This window comes from Aristolochia californica, unplaced genomic scaffold (genome assembly GCF_029961685.1).
Source record: "Aristolochia californica isolate CCGP_79_NKW_82.1479 unplaced genomic scaffold, dmAriCali1.0.hap1 SCAF_8, whole genome shotgun sequence".
Taxonomy (NCBI): Eukaryota; Viridiplantae; Streptophyta; class Magnoliopsida; order Piperales; family Aristolochiaceae; genus Aristolochia; species Aristolochia californica.
Genome location: NW_027182279.1, coordinates 33383796 through 33399314, shown reverse-complemented (window position 1 = coordinate 33399314; position 15519 = coordinate 33383796).

Genomic DNA, 15519 nt, shown 5'->3' with positions numbered 1-15519 from the left:
CTCATGACCTAATGATCCAAAAATTTCTAGGAGTTGAAAAAATTGAATTCTCAAGTGAATGTGGACCAGAGCCCAACACTTAGATAAAAATGCCTCCCCCCTCGACCGATGATTGCGAAACCTAAAATATAAAAAAAAATTAAAAGAGTTTACAATTTTTAAAAAATCACAGATACTTTTTGGAATTATCGGTCTCATCATTTGTATATATCCATTTTGGTTGTTCAATTTTTTTTTTAATCCAAACTTGAGTTTTCACTCTCCCATTTTTGTCGTAAACAAAAACGATAAGGCAAATAGTTCACACAACAAAATGAAAATTTTAGAGTTTAAGTAAGCAAAAAAAATTAAAAAAAATAAATGTAAATGAATAAAATTTTTTCACGCACCAAAAATGCACACAAAAGTTTTGTTACCCATGTTTTGGAAATTCCACTAGTACAACCCCTAATAGCTTCGTGGAATTTTATAAGAAAGAGATTTCTAATTGATCCTAACATGTTTTAAATTTAGTGGATATGCATGCCAGAAATATGTTGAAGATGCTAATGACCTAATGTTCCAAAAATTTCAAAGATTACAAAAAGTTGAATTCTCAAGTTAACGTGTTGACTAGAGCCCAACAACCCACTCGTTGCCTATTTTACAAAAAGCAGACCTAACAGTCATAGATAATCGTGAATGTTTTGATTGATTAATGATGTGCAACGGGTATAATTTTAGTTAGAAATGAATTATGGTTTGGGAGTCAACACTTAGATAAAAATGCCTCCCCCCTCTTCCGATGATTGCGAAACCCAAAATATATAAAAAAAACTAAAAGAGTTTACAATCCTCAAAAATTCACAGATGCTTTTTGGAATTATCTCTCTCAACATTTGTACATTTCCATTTGGGATGTTCAATTTTTTTTCTAATCCAAACTTGAGTTTTGACTCTCCCATTTTTGTTGTGACAAAAACGAAAAGGCAAATAGATCACAAAACAAAATGAAAATTTTAGAGTTTATGTCTACTAAAAAATGTGAAAACATTAATAAATGTAAGTGAAGAAAAATTTTTCACACACCAAAAATGAACACCAAAGTTTTGTTACCCATGTTTAGGAAAATCCACAAGTACCACCGCTAATAGCTTGGTGGAATTTTATCAGAAAGAGATTTCTAATTGATCCTAACATCTTTTAAATGTGGTGGATATGTATGCCAGAAACATGTTGAAGATGCTCATGACCTAATGATCTAAAAATTTCAAGGAGTAGAAAAAATTGAATTCTCAAGTTAACGTGTGGACCAAAGCCCAACAACCCACTTTTTGCCTATTTTAAAAAAAATGGAACTAACAATCAGAGCTCATCGTGAATGTTTTGACCGATTAATGATGTGTAACGGCTATAATTTTAGTTAGAAATGACATATGGTTTGGGAGTCAACACTTAGATAAAAATGCCTCCCCCCTCTTCCGATGATTTGGAAACCCAAAATATATAAAAAAAACTTAAAGAGTTTACAATCCTTAAAAAATCAGAGATACTTTTATGAATTATCTTTCTTAGCATTTGTACATTTCCATTTTGGATGTTCAATTTTTTTTCTCATCCAAACTTGAGTTTACACTCTCCCATTTTGTCGTAAACAAAAACGATATGGCAAATAGATCACAGAATAAAATGAAAATTTTAGAGTTTAAGTATGCAAAAAAAAAAAAAAAACAATAATAAATGTAAGTGAAGAAAAAATTTTCACGCATTAAAAATGATCACTAAAGTTTTGTTACCCATGTCTAGGAAATGCCACTAGTACAACCCTTAATAGCTTGGTGGAATTTTAAAGAAAGAGATTTCTAATTGATCCTAACATGTTTTAATTGTGGTGGATATGCCGCTTGAAACTTGTTGAAGATACAAATGACCTAATGATCCAAAAATTTCGAGTAGAAAAAGTTGAATTCTCAAGTTAACGTGTGGACCAGAGCCCTACAACCGACTATTTTCCGATTTTACAAAAAGTGGACCTAACATGTTTTGATCGATTAATGATGTGTAAACGACTATAATTTTAGTTAGAAATGAGTTATGATTTTGGAGTCAACACTAAGATAAAAATGCCTCCCCCCTCTTCCAATGATTGCGAAACCCAAAATATTTAAGAAAAACTAAAAGTGTTTATAATCCTTAAAAAATGAATGATACTTTTTGGAATTATCTCTCTCAGAATTTGTGCCTTACCATTCTGGATGTTCAATTTTTTTTCTAATCCAAACTTAAGTTTTCAATCTCCCATTTTTGTCTTAAACAAAAATGATAAGGCAAATTGATCACACAACAAATTGAAAATTTTAGCGTTTATGTATGTAAATTAATTTTTAAAAAATAATAAATGTAAGTGAAGAAAAATTTTTCACACACCAAAAATGAACCCCAAAGTTTTATTACCCATGTTTGGGAAATTCAACTAGTACAACCCCTAATAGTTTGGTGGAATTTTATAAGAAAGGGATTTCTAATTGACCCTAACTTGTTTTAAATGTGGTGGATATGCATGCCAGAAACATGTTATAGATGCTAATGACATAATGATGCAAAAAGTTCAAGGTGTAGAAAAAGTTGAATTCTCAAGTTAAAGTATGGATTAGAGCCCAACAAACCTCTTTTTGCATATTTTAAAAAAAGCGGACCTAACAATCATAGATATTTGGGAATGTTTTGATCGATTAATGATGTGTAATGGCTATAATTTTAGGTAGAAATGACTTATGGTTTGGGAGTCAACACTTAGATAAAATGCCTCCCCCGTCTTCCGATGATTGCAAAACCCAAAATATATAAAAAAAACTATAAAATTTTACGATCCTTAAAAAATCACAGATACTTTTTGGAATTATCTCTCTCAGCATTTGTGCATTTCCATTTTGGATGTTCAATTTTTTTTCTAATCCAAACTTGAGTTTTCACTCTCCCATTTTTGTCGTATACAAAAACGATAAGGCAAATAGATCACACAACTAAATGAAAATTTTAGAGTTTATGTCTGCTAAAAAATGTGAAAACAATAATAAATGTACGTGAAAAAAAATTTCACGCATAAAAAATGAACACCAAAGTTTTGTTACCCATGTTTAGGAAATTCCACTAGTACAACCGCTAAATGCTTGGTGGAATTTTGTCAGAAGGAGATTTCTAATTGATCCTAACATCGATTAAATGTGGTGGATATGTATGCAAGAAACATTTTGAAGATACTCATGACCAAATGATCTAAAAATTTCAACGAGTTGAAAAAATTGAATTCTCAAGTTAACGTGTGGACCAGAGCCCAACAACCCCCTTTTTGCCTATTTTTAAAAAAGCGGACCTAATAATCATAGATCATCGTGAATGTTTTGATCGATTAATGATGTGTAATGGGTATAATTTTAGTTAGAAATTACTTATGGTTTGGGAGTCAACACTTAGATAAAAATGCCTCCCCCCTCTTCCGATGATTGCGAAACCCAAAATATATTAAAAAAACTAAAAGAGTTTACAATCCTAAAAAAAAACAGAAACTTTTAGGAATTATCTCTCTAAGCATTTGTGCATTTCCATTTTGGATGTTCAATTTTTTTTCTAATCCAAACTTGAGTTTTCACACTCCCCTTTTTTTTGTAAACAAAAAAAGATAAAGCAAATAGATCACACATCAAAATGAAAATTTTAGAGCTTATATATTCAAAAAAATTTGAAAACAATAATAAATGTAAGAGAAGAAAAAAATTTTACGCAACAAAAATGAAAACCAAACATTTGTTACCCAAGTTTGGAAAATTCCACTAGTACAACCCTAAATAGCTTGGTGGAATTTTATAAGAAAGAGATTTCTAATTGATACTAACATGTTTTAAATGTGGTGGATATGCATGCCAGAAACATGTTGAAGATGCTAATGACCTAATGATCAGAAAATTTCAAGGAGTAGAAAAGTTGAATTCTCAAGTTAACGTGTGGACAAGAACCTAACAACCAACTTTTTGCCTATTTTACAAAAAGCGGACCTTACAATCATAGATCATCGTGAATGTTTTGATCGAGGAATGACGTGTAACGGCTATAATTTTAGTTAGAAATGACTTATGGTTTGGGAGTCAACACTTAGATAAAAATTCCACCCCCCTCTTTCGATGATTGTAAAACCCAAAATATATAAAAATAAAAAATAAAAGAGTTTACAATCCTTAAAAAATAAAATATAACTTTGGGAATTATCTCTCACATCATTTGTGCATTTCCATTTTGGATGTTCAATTTTTTTTCTAATCCAAACTTTAGTTTTCACTCTCCCATTTTTGTCGCAAACAAAAAAGATAAGGCAAATAGATCACACAACAAAATGAAAATTTTAGAGTTGATGTATGCAAAAAAATTTGAACAAATAATAAATGTAAGTGAGGGGAAATTTTTTCACGCACCAAAAATGACACAAAAGTTTTGTTACCCATGTTGTGGAGATTCCACTAGTACAACCCCTAATAACTTGGTGGAATTTTATAAGAAAGCGATTTGTAATTGATCCTAAGATGTTTTAAATGTGGTGGATATGCTTGCAAAAACATGTTGAAGATGCTAATGACCTAATGATCCAAAAATTTCAAGGAGTTAAAAAAGTTGAATTCTCAAGTTAACGTGTGGACTTGAGCCTAACAACCCACTCTTTGCCTATTTTAAAAAAAGCGGACCTAACAATCATAGATCATCGTGATTGTTTTGATCGATTAATTATGTGTAATGGCTATTATTTTAGTTAGATATGACTTATGGTTTGGGAGACAACACTTAGATAAAAATGCCTCCCCCTTTTCCAATGATTGCGAAACCCAAAATATATAAAAAAAATAAAAGAGTTTACAATCCTTAAAAAATCACAGATACTTTTTGGAATTATCTCTTTCAGCATTTGTGCATTTCCATTTACGATGTTCTATTTTTTTTCTCATCCAAACTTGAGTTTTCACTCTCCCATTTTTTTCGTAAACTAAAACGATAAGGCAAATAGACCACACAAAAAAATAAAAATTTTAGAGTGTATGTGTGCAAAAAAAACTGAAAACAATAATAAAGGTAAGTGAAGAAAAATTTTCACGCACCAAAAATGAATGCAAATGTTTTGTTACCCATGTTTGGGAAATTCCACTAGTACAACCCCTAATAGCTTGGTGAAATTTTATAAGAAAGAGATTTCTAATTGATCATAACATGTTTTAAATGTGGTGGATATGCAAGCCAGAAACAAGTTGATGATGCTAATGAGCTAATGATCGAAAAATTTCAAGCAGTAGAAAACGTTGAACTCTCAAGATAACGTGTGGACCAGACCCCATGAACTTACTTTTTGGCAATTTTACAAAAGCGTACCTAACAATCGTAGATCATCGTGAATGTTTTGATCGATTAATGATGTGTAACGTCTATAATTTTAGTTAGAAATGACTTATGTTTTGGGAGTCAACACTCAGATAAAAATGCCTCCCCCCTCTTCCGATGATTGCAAAATCCAAAATATAAAAAAAATAAAAGAGTTTACAATCGTTAAAATATCACAAATACTTTTTGGAATTATCTCTCTCCGAATTTGTGCATTTCCATTTTGGATGTTCAATTTTTTTTCTAATCCAAACTTGAGTTTTCACTCTCCCATTTTTGTCGCAAACAAAAACGTTAAGGCAAATAGATCACACAACAAAATGAAAATTCAAGATTTTATGTGTGCAAAAAAATTTGAAAACAATAATAAATGTAAGTGAATAAAATTTTTTCATGCACAAAAAATGAACACCATAGTTTTGTTACCCATGTTTGGGAAATTCCACAAGTACAACACCTAATAGCTTGGTGGAATTTTATAAGAAAGAGATTTCTAATTGATCCTAACATGTTTTAAATGTGGTGGATATGCATGCCAGAAATAAGTTGAAGACGCTATTGACCTAACGTTCCAAAAATTTGATGGAGTAGAAAAAGTTGAATTCTCAAGTTAACGTGTGGACCATTGCAGAACAACCACTTTTAGCCTATTTTACAAAAAGTGGACCTAACAATCTTAGATCATCGTGAATGTTTTGATCAATTTGTGATGTGTAACGGCTATCAATTTAGTTAGAATGACTTATGGTTTGGGAGTCAACACTTAGATAAAAATGCCTCCACCCTGTTCCGATGATTGCGAAACCCAAAATATATAAAAAAAAACTTTTAGATTTTACAATCCTTAAAAAATCACAGATACATTATGGAATTATCCCTATCAGCATTTGTCCATTTCCATTTTGGATGTTCAATTTTATTTCTAATCCAAACTTGAGTTTTCACTCTCCCATTTTTGTCGGAAACAAAAAAGATAAGGCAAATAGATCACACAACAAAATGAAAATTTTAGAGTTTATGTATGCAATAGAACTTTAAAAAAAATAATAAATGTAAGTGAAGAAATTTTTTTCACGTACCAAAAATGAACACCAAAGTTTTGTTACCCATGTTTGGGAAATTCCACTAGTACAACCCCTAATAGCTTGGAAGAATTTTATAAGAAAGAAATTTCTAATTGATCCTAAAATGTTTTAAATGAGGTGGATATGCATGCCAGAAACATGTTATAAATGCCAATGACCTAATGATGCAAAAATTTCAAGGTGTAGCAAAAGTTGCATTCTCAAGTTACTGCGTGGACACGAGCCCAACAACCCAATTTTTGCCTATTTTACAAAAAGTGGACCTAACAATCTTAGATATTTATGAATGTTTTGATCGATTAATGATGTGTAACGGCTATAACTTTAGTTAGAAATGACTTATGGTTAGGAAGTCAACACTTAGATAAAAATGCGTCCTCCCTCTTTCGATGATTACGAAACCCAAAATATATAAAAAAAACTAAAAGATTTTACAATCCTTAAAAAATCATAGATACTTTTTGGAATTATCTCTCTCACCATTTGTGCATTTTCTTGTTGGATGTTCAATTTTTTTCTAATCCAAACTTGAGTTTTCACTCTCCCATTTTTGTCGTAAACAAAAACGATAAGGCAAATAGATCACACAACAAAATGAAAATATTAGAGTTTATGTACGCCAAAAAAATTAAAAACAAGAATAAATGTAAGTGAAGAAAATTTTTTCACGCACCAAAAATGAACACTAAAGTTTTGTTACCCATGTTTGGGAAATTCCTCTAGTACAACCCCTAATAGCTTGTTGGAATTTTATAAGAAAAAGATTTGTAATTTATCCTAACATGTTTTAAATGTGGTGGATATGCATGCCAGAAACAAGTTGAAGATGCTAATGAACTAATGATCCAAAAATTTCAAGGAGTAGAAAAAGTTGAATTCTCAAGTTAACGTGTGGACCAGAGCCCAACAACCCACTTTTTGCCTTTTTTTACAAATAGCGGACCTAACAATCATAGATCATCGTGCATGTTTTGATCGATTAATGATGTGTAACGGCTATAATTTTAGTTAGAAATGACTTATGGTTTGCTAGTCAACACATAGATAAAAAGGCCTCCCCCCTCTTCCGATTATTTCGAAACCCAAAATATATAAAAAAAACTAATAGAGTTTACAATCCTTAAAAAATCAAAGATAATTTTTGGAATTATCTCTCTCAGCATTTGTACGTTTCCAATTTGTATGTTCAATTTTTTTTCTAATCCAAACTTGAGTTTTGACTCTCCCTTTTTTGTCGTAAACAAAACGATATGGCAAATAGATCACACAACAAAATGAAAATTTGAGAGTTTATGTATGCAAAAAATTTTGAAAACAATAATAAATATAAGTGAAGAAATTTTTTTCACTCACCAGAAATGAATACCAATGTTTTGTTACCTGTGTTCGGGAAATCCAACTAGAACAACCCCTGATAGCTTGGTGGAATTTTATAAGAAAGAGATTTCTAATTGATCCTAACACGTTTTAAATGTGGTGGATATGTATGCCAGAAACATGTTGAAGATGCTAATGACCTAATGTTCCAAAAATTTCAAGGAGTAGAAAAAGTTGAATTCTCAAGTTAACTTGTGGACCGTAACACAACAACCCACTTTTTGTCTATTTTACAAAAAACGGACCTGACAATCATAGATCATAGTGAATGTTTCGATCGATTAGTGATGTGTAACGGCTATAATTTTAGTTAGAAATGACTTATGGTTTGGGAGTCAACACCAAGATAAAAATGGCTCCCCCCTCTTCCGATGATTGCAAAACCCAAAATATATATAAAAAACTTAAAGAGTTTCCAATCCATAAAAAATCATAGATACATTATGGAATTATATCTCTCAGCATTTGTGTATTACCATTTTCGATGTTCAATTTTGTTTCTAGTCCAAACTTGAGTTTTCACTCTCCCATTTTTGTCGTAAACAAAAACAATAAGGCAAATAGATCACACAACAAAATGAAAATATTAGAGTTTAAGTATGCGAAAAAAAATTAAAAACAAAAATAAATGTAAGTGAAGAAAATTTTTTCTCGCACCAAAAATGAACACCAAAGTTTTGTTACCCATGTTTGGGAAATTCCATTAGTACAACCCCTAGAAGCTTGGTGGAATTTTATAAGAAAGAGATTTATAATTTATCCTAACAAGTTTTAAATGTGGTGGATATGCATGTTAGAAACATGTTGAAGGTGCTAATGACCTAATGATCAAAAAATTTCAAGGAGTAGAAAAAGTTGAATTCTCAAGTTAATGTGTCGACCAGAGCCCAACAACCCACGTTTTGCCTTTTTTACAAAAATTGACCTAACAATCATAGATCATCGTGAACGTTTTGATCGATAAATGATGTGTAAGGCTATAATTTAGTTAGAAATGACTTATGTTCTTGGAGTCAATACTTAGATAAAAATGCCTCCCCCCTCTTCTGATGATTACGAAACCAAAAATATATAAAAAAAAACTAACAGAGTTTACAACCCTTAAAAAATCATAGATACATTTTCGAATTATCTCTCTTAGCATTTATGCATTTTCATTTTGGATGTTCAATTTTTTTTCTAATCCAAACTTGAGTTTTCACTCTCCCATTTTTGTCGTAAACTAAACGATAAGGCAAATAGATCACACAGCAAAAAGAAAATTTTAGAGTTTATGTATGCAAAAAAATTTGAAAAAAATAATAAATGTAAGTGAAGAAATTTTTTTCACGCACCAAAAATGAACACCAAAGTTTTGTTACCCATGTTTGGGAAATTCCACTAGAACAACTAATAATAGCTTGGTGGAATTTTATAAGAAAGAGATATCTAGTTGATCCTAACATATTTAAAATGTGGTGGATATGTATGCCAGAAACATGTTGAAGATGCTAATGACCTAATGTTCAGGAATTTTCAAGGAGTAGAATAAGTTGAATTCTCAAGTTAACATGTGGACCATAGCCCAACAACCCACTTTTTGCCTATTTTACAAAAAATGGACCTAACAATAATAGATCATCGTGAATGTTTTGATCGATTAGTGATATGTAACGGCTATAATTTTTGTTAGAAATGACTTATGGTGTGGGAGTCAAGACTTAGATAAAAATGCTTCCCTCCTCTTCCGATGATTGCGAAACCCAAAATATATAAAAAAAACTAAAGGAGTTTACAATCCTCAAAAAATCACAGATACATTATGGAATTATCTCTCTCATCATTTGTACATTTCCATTTGGATGTTAATGTGTTTTTCTAATGCAAACTTGAGTTTTCACACTCCCTTTTTTTTCGTAAACAAAAATGATAAGGCAAATAGATCACACAACAAAATGAAAATTTTAGAGTTTATGTATGCAAAAAAATTAAAAACAAAAATAAATTTAAGTGAAGAAAATTTTTTCACGCAACAAAAAAGAACAACAAAGTCTTGTTACCCATGTTTGGGAAATTCCACTAGTAGAACCCCTAATAGCTTGGTGGAATTTTATAAGAAAAAGATTTCTAATTGATCCTAACATGTTTTAAAAGTGGTGGATATGCATGCCAGAAACATGTTGAAGATGATAATGACCTAATGTTCTAAAAATTTCAAGGAGTAGAAATAGTTGAATTCTCAAGTTAACGTGTGGACCATTGCCGAACAACCCACTTTTTGCCTATTTTACAAAAAAAGGACCTAACAATCATTATTCATCGTGAATGTTTTGATCAATTAGTTATGTGTAACGCTATAATTTTAGTTAGAAATGACTTATGGGTGGGAGTCAACACTTAGATAAAAATGCCTCCCCCCTCTTCCGATGATTACGAAACCCAAAATATATAAAAAAAACTTTAAGATTTTACAATCCTTAAAAAATCACAGATACATTATGGAATTATCCCTCTCAGCATTTGTGCGTTTCCATTTTGGATGTTCAATTTTTTTTCTAATCAAATCTTCAGTTTTCACTCTCCCATTTTTTTCGTAAACAAAAACTTTAAGGCAAATAGATCACACAACAAAATGAAAATTTTAGAGTTTATATATGCAAAAATAAAAATAAAAACAATAATAAATGTAAGGGAAGGAAATTTTTTCACGCACAAAAAATGACCACCAAAGTTTTCTTACCCATGTTTGGGAAATTCCAATAGTACAACCCCTAATGGCTTGGTGGAATTTTATTAGAAAGAGATTTATAATTTATCCTAACATGTTTTAAATGTGGTGGATATGCATGCCAGAAACATGTTGAAGATGCTAATGACCTAATGATATAAAAATTTCAAAGGAGTAGAAAAAGTTGAATTCTCAAGTTAACGTGTCGACCAGAGCCCAACAACCAACTCTTTGCCTTTTTTAACAAAAGGGGACCTAACAATCATAGATCATCATGAATGTTTTGATCGATAAATGATGTGTAATGGCTATAATTTTAGTTAGAAATGACTTATTGTTTTGGAGTCAACACATAGATAAAAAGGCCTCCCCCCTCTTCCGATGATTGCGAAACCGAAAAAATAAAAAAAAACTAATAGAGTTTACAATCCATAAATAATCAAAGATAATTTTTGGAATTATCTCTCTCAGCATTTGTGTATTTCAATTTTTGATGATCAATTTTTTTTCTAATCCAAATTTGAGTTTTCATTCTCCCATTTTTGTCGTAAAAAAAAAACGATAAGGCAAATAGATCACACAACAAAATGAAAATTTTAGATTTATGTATGCAAAAAAAATTAATACAGTAATAAATTTAAGTGAAGAAAATCTTTTCATGCTCCAAAAATTAACACAAAATTTTTGTTACCCATGTTTGGGAAATTCCACTAGTACAACCCCTAATAGCTTAGTGGAATTTTATAAGAAAGAGATTTCTTATTGATCATAACATGTTTTAAATGTGGTGGATATGCATGCCAGAAACATGTTGAAGATGCTAATGACCTAATGTTCCAAAAATTTCAAGGAGTAGAAAAAGTTGAATTCTCAAGTTAACGTGTCGACTAGAGCCCAACAACCCAATCTTTGCCTTTTTTTTAAAAAGCAGACCTAACAATCATAGATCATCGTGTATGTTTTGATCGATTAATGATGTTTAACGACTATAATTTTAGTTAGAAATGACTTATGGTTTGGGAGTCAACACAGATAAAAAGGCCTCCCCCCTCTTCCGATGATTGCGAAATCCAAAATATATAAAAAAACTAATAAAGTTTACAATCCTTAAAAAATAAAAGATAATTTTTTGAATTATCTCTCTCAGCATTTGTGCATTTACATTTTAGATGTTCAATTTTTTTTCTAATCCAAACTTGAGTTTTCACTCTCCCATTTTTGTCGTAAACAAGAACGATAAGGCAAATAGATCACACAACAAAATGAAATTTAAGAGTTTATGTATGAAAAAAAATTTAATACAATAATAAATGTAAGTGAAGAAAACTTTTTCAGGCACCAAAAATCAACACCCAAGTTTTGTTTACCCATGTTTTGGAAATTCCACTAGTACAACCCCTAATAGTTTAGTGGAATTATATAAGAAAGAGATTTCTAATTGATCCTAACATATTTTAAATGTGGTGGATAAGTATGCCAGAAACATGTTGAATATGCTAATGACCTAATGTTCCAAAAATTTCAAGGAGTAGAAAAAGTTGAATTCTCAAGTTAACGTGTCAACAAGAGCCCAACAATCCACTTTTTGCCTATTTTACAAAAAGCGGACCTAACAATCATAGCTCATCGTGAATATTTTGATCGATTAATGATGTGTAATGGATATAATTTAGTTAGAAATTACTTATGTTTTGGGGGTCAACACTTAGATAAAAAGGCCTCCCCCCTCTTCTGATAGAGTTTACAAAATAGAGTTTATATTAAAAAAACTAATAGAGTTTACAACCCTAAAAAAATCGTAGATACTTTTTGGAATTATCTCTCTCAGCATTTGTGCATTTCCATTTTGGATGTTCAATTTATTTTCTAATCCAAACTTGAGTTTTCACTCTCCCATTTTTGTCGTAAACAAAATGATAAGGCAAATAGATGACACAAAAAAATCAAAATTTTAGAGGTATGCAAAAAAATTTGAAAACAATAATAAATGTAAGTGAAGAAAATTTTTTCACGCACCAAAAATGAACACCAATGTTTGGCTACCCACGTTTGGGAAATTCCACTAGAACAATGGTGGAATTTTATAAGAAAGAGATCTCAAATTGATCCTAACATATTTTAAATGTGGTGGATATGTGTGCCAGAAACATGTTGAAGATGCTAATGACCTAATGTGCCAAAATTTTAAAGGAGTAGAAAAAGTTGAATTCTCAAGTAAACGTGTGGACCATAGCCCAACAACCCACTTTTTGCCTATTTTACAAAAAGCAGACCTAACAATAATAGATCAACGTGAATGTTTTATTAGATTACTGATGTGTAATGGCTATAATTTTTGTTAGAAATGACTTATGGTGTGGGAGTCAAGACTTAGATAAAAATGCCTCCCCCCTCTTCCGATAATTGCGAAACCCAAAATATATAAAAAAAACTAAAAGAGTTTACAATCCTTAAAAAATCACAGATATATTATGAAATTATCTCTCTCAGCATTTGTACATTTCCATTTTGGATGTTAATGTGTTTTTCTAATCCAAACTTGTGTTTTCACTCTCCCATTTTTGTCGTAAACAAAAACGATAAGGCAAATAGATCACACAACAAAATGAAAATTTTAGAGTTTATGTATGCAAAAAAAATTTAAAAACAATAATAAATGTAAGTGAACATTTTTTTTTCACGCACCAAAAATGAACACCAAAGTTTTGTTACCCATGTTTGGGAAATTCCACTAGTACAACCCCTAATAGAATCGTGGAATTTTATAAGAAAGTGATTTTTAATTTATCCTAGCATGTTTTAAATGTGGTGGATATGCATGCCAGAAACATGTTGAAGATGCTAATGATCTAATGATCCAAAATTTTGAGTAGAAAAAGTAGAATTCTCAAGTTAACGTGTCGACCAGAGCCCAACAACCCCCCTTTTTGCCTTTTTTACAAAAAGCGGACCTAACAATCATAGATCATCGTGAATGTTTTGATGGATTAATCATGTGCAACGACTATAATTTTAGTTAGAAAGGATTTATGGTTTGGGAGTCAACACAGATAAAAAGGCCTCCCTCCTCTTCCGTTGATTGAGAAACCCAAAATATATAAAAAAAAACTAATAGAGTTTACAATCCTTAAAAAATCAAAGATAATTTTTAGAATTATCTCTCTCAGCATTTGTGCATTTCCATTTTGGATGTTCAATTTTTTTTCTTATCCAAACTTGAGTTTTCACTCTCCCATTTTTTTCGTAAAAAAAAAACGATAAGGCAAATAGATCACACAACAAAATGAAAATTTTAAAGTTTATGTATACAAAAAAATTTAAAACAATAATAAATTTAAGTGAAGAAAATTTTTTCACGCACCAAAAATGAACATCAAAATTTTGTTACCCATGTTTGGGAAATTCCACTAGTACAACCCCTAATAGTTTGGTGGAATTTTATAAGAAAGAGATTTCTAATTGATCCTAACATGTTTTCAATGTGGTGGATATGCATGCCAGAAACATGTTGAAGAAGCTAATGACCTAATGTTCCAAAAATTTCAAGGAGTAGAAAAAGTTGAATTCTCAAGCTAACGTGTGGACCAGAGCCCAACAACCCACTTTTTGCCTATTTTATAAAATGCGGACCTAAAAATCATAGATCATCGTGAATGTTTAGATCGATTAATGATGTGTAACGGCTATAATTTTAGTTAGAAATGACTTATGTTTTGGGAGTAAACACTTAGATAAAAATGCCTCCCCCATCGTCCGACGATTACGAAACCCAAAATATATATAAAAAACTAATAGAGTTTACAACCCTTAAAAAAATATAGATACTTTGTGGAATTATCTCTCTCAGCATTTGTGCATTTCATTTTGGATGTTCAATTTTTTTTCTAATCCAATCTTGAGTTTTCACTCTCCCTTTTTTGTCGTAAACAAAAATGATATGGCAAACAAATCACACAACAAAAAGAAAATTTTAGAGTTTATGTATGCAAGAAAAATAGAAAACAATAATAAATGTAAGTGAAGAAAATTTTTTCACGCATTAAAAATGATCACCAAAGTTTTGTCACCCATGTTTGGGAAATGCCACTAGTACAACCGCTAATAGCTTGGTGGAATTTTATAACAAAGAGATTTCTAATTGATCCTAACATGTTTCAAATGTGGTGGATATGCACGCCAGAAACATGTTGAAGATGCTAATGACTTAATGATCCAAAAATTTCTAGAAGAAAAAGTTGAATTCTCAAGTAAACGTGTGGACGAGAGCCCAATAACCCACTTTTTGCCTATTTTACAAAAAGCAGACCTAACAATCATAGATCATCGTGAATGTTTTGATCGATTAATGATGTGTAACGGCTATAATTTTAGTTAGAAATGACTTAAGATTTTGGAGTCGACACTTAGATAAAAATACCTCCCCTCTCTTCCGATGATTGAGAAACCCAAATATATAAAAAAAAACTAAAAGAGTTTACAATCCTTAAAAAATCACAGATACTTTTCTGAATTATCTCTCTCAGCATTTGTTCATTTCCATTCTGGATGTTCAATTTTTTTTCTAATCTAAACTCGAGTTTTCACTCTCCCATTTTTGTCCTAAACAAAAAAAGATTAGAAAAATTGATCACACAACAAAATGAAAATTTTAGCTTTTCTGTATGCAAAATATTTTTTAAAAAATAATAAATGTAAGTGAAGAAAAATTTTTCACAAAGTTTTATTAACCACGTTTGGGAAATTCAACTAGTACAACCCCAAATAGCTTGGTGGAATTTTATAAGAAAGAGATTTCTAATTGATCCTCACATATTTTAAATGTGGTGGATATGCATGCCAGAAATATGTTATAGATGCTATTGAACTAATGATGCAAAAATTTCAAGGTGTAGAAAAAGTTGAATTCTCAAGTTAACGTGTGGACTAGAGCCCAACAAACCAATTTTTGCCTAT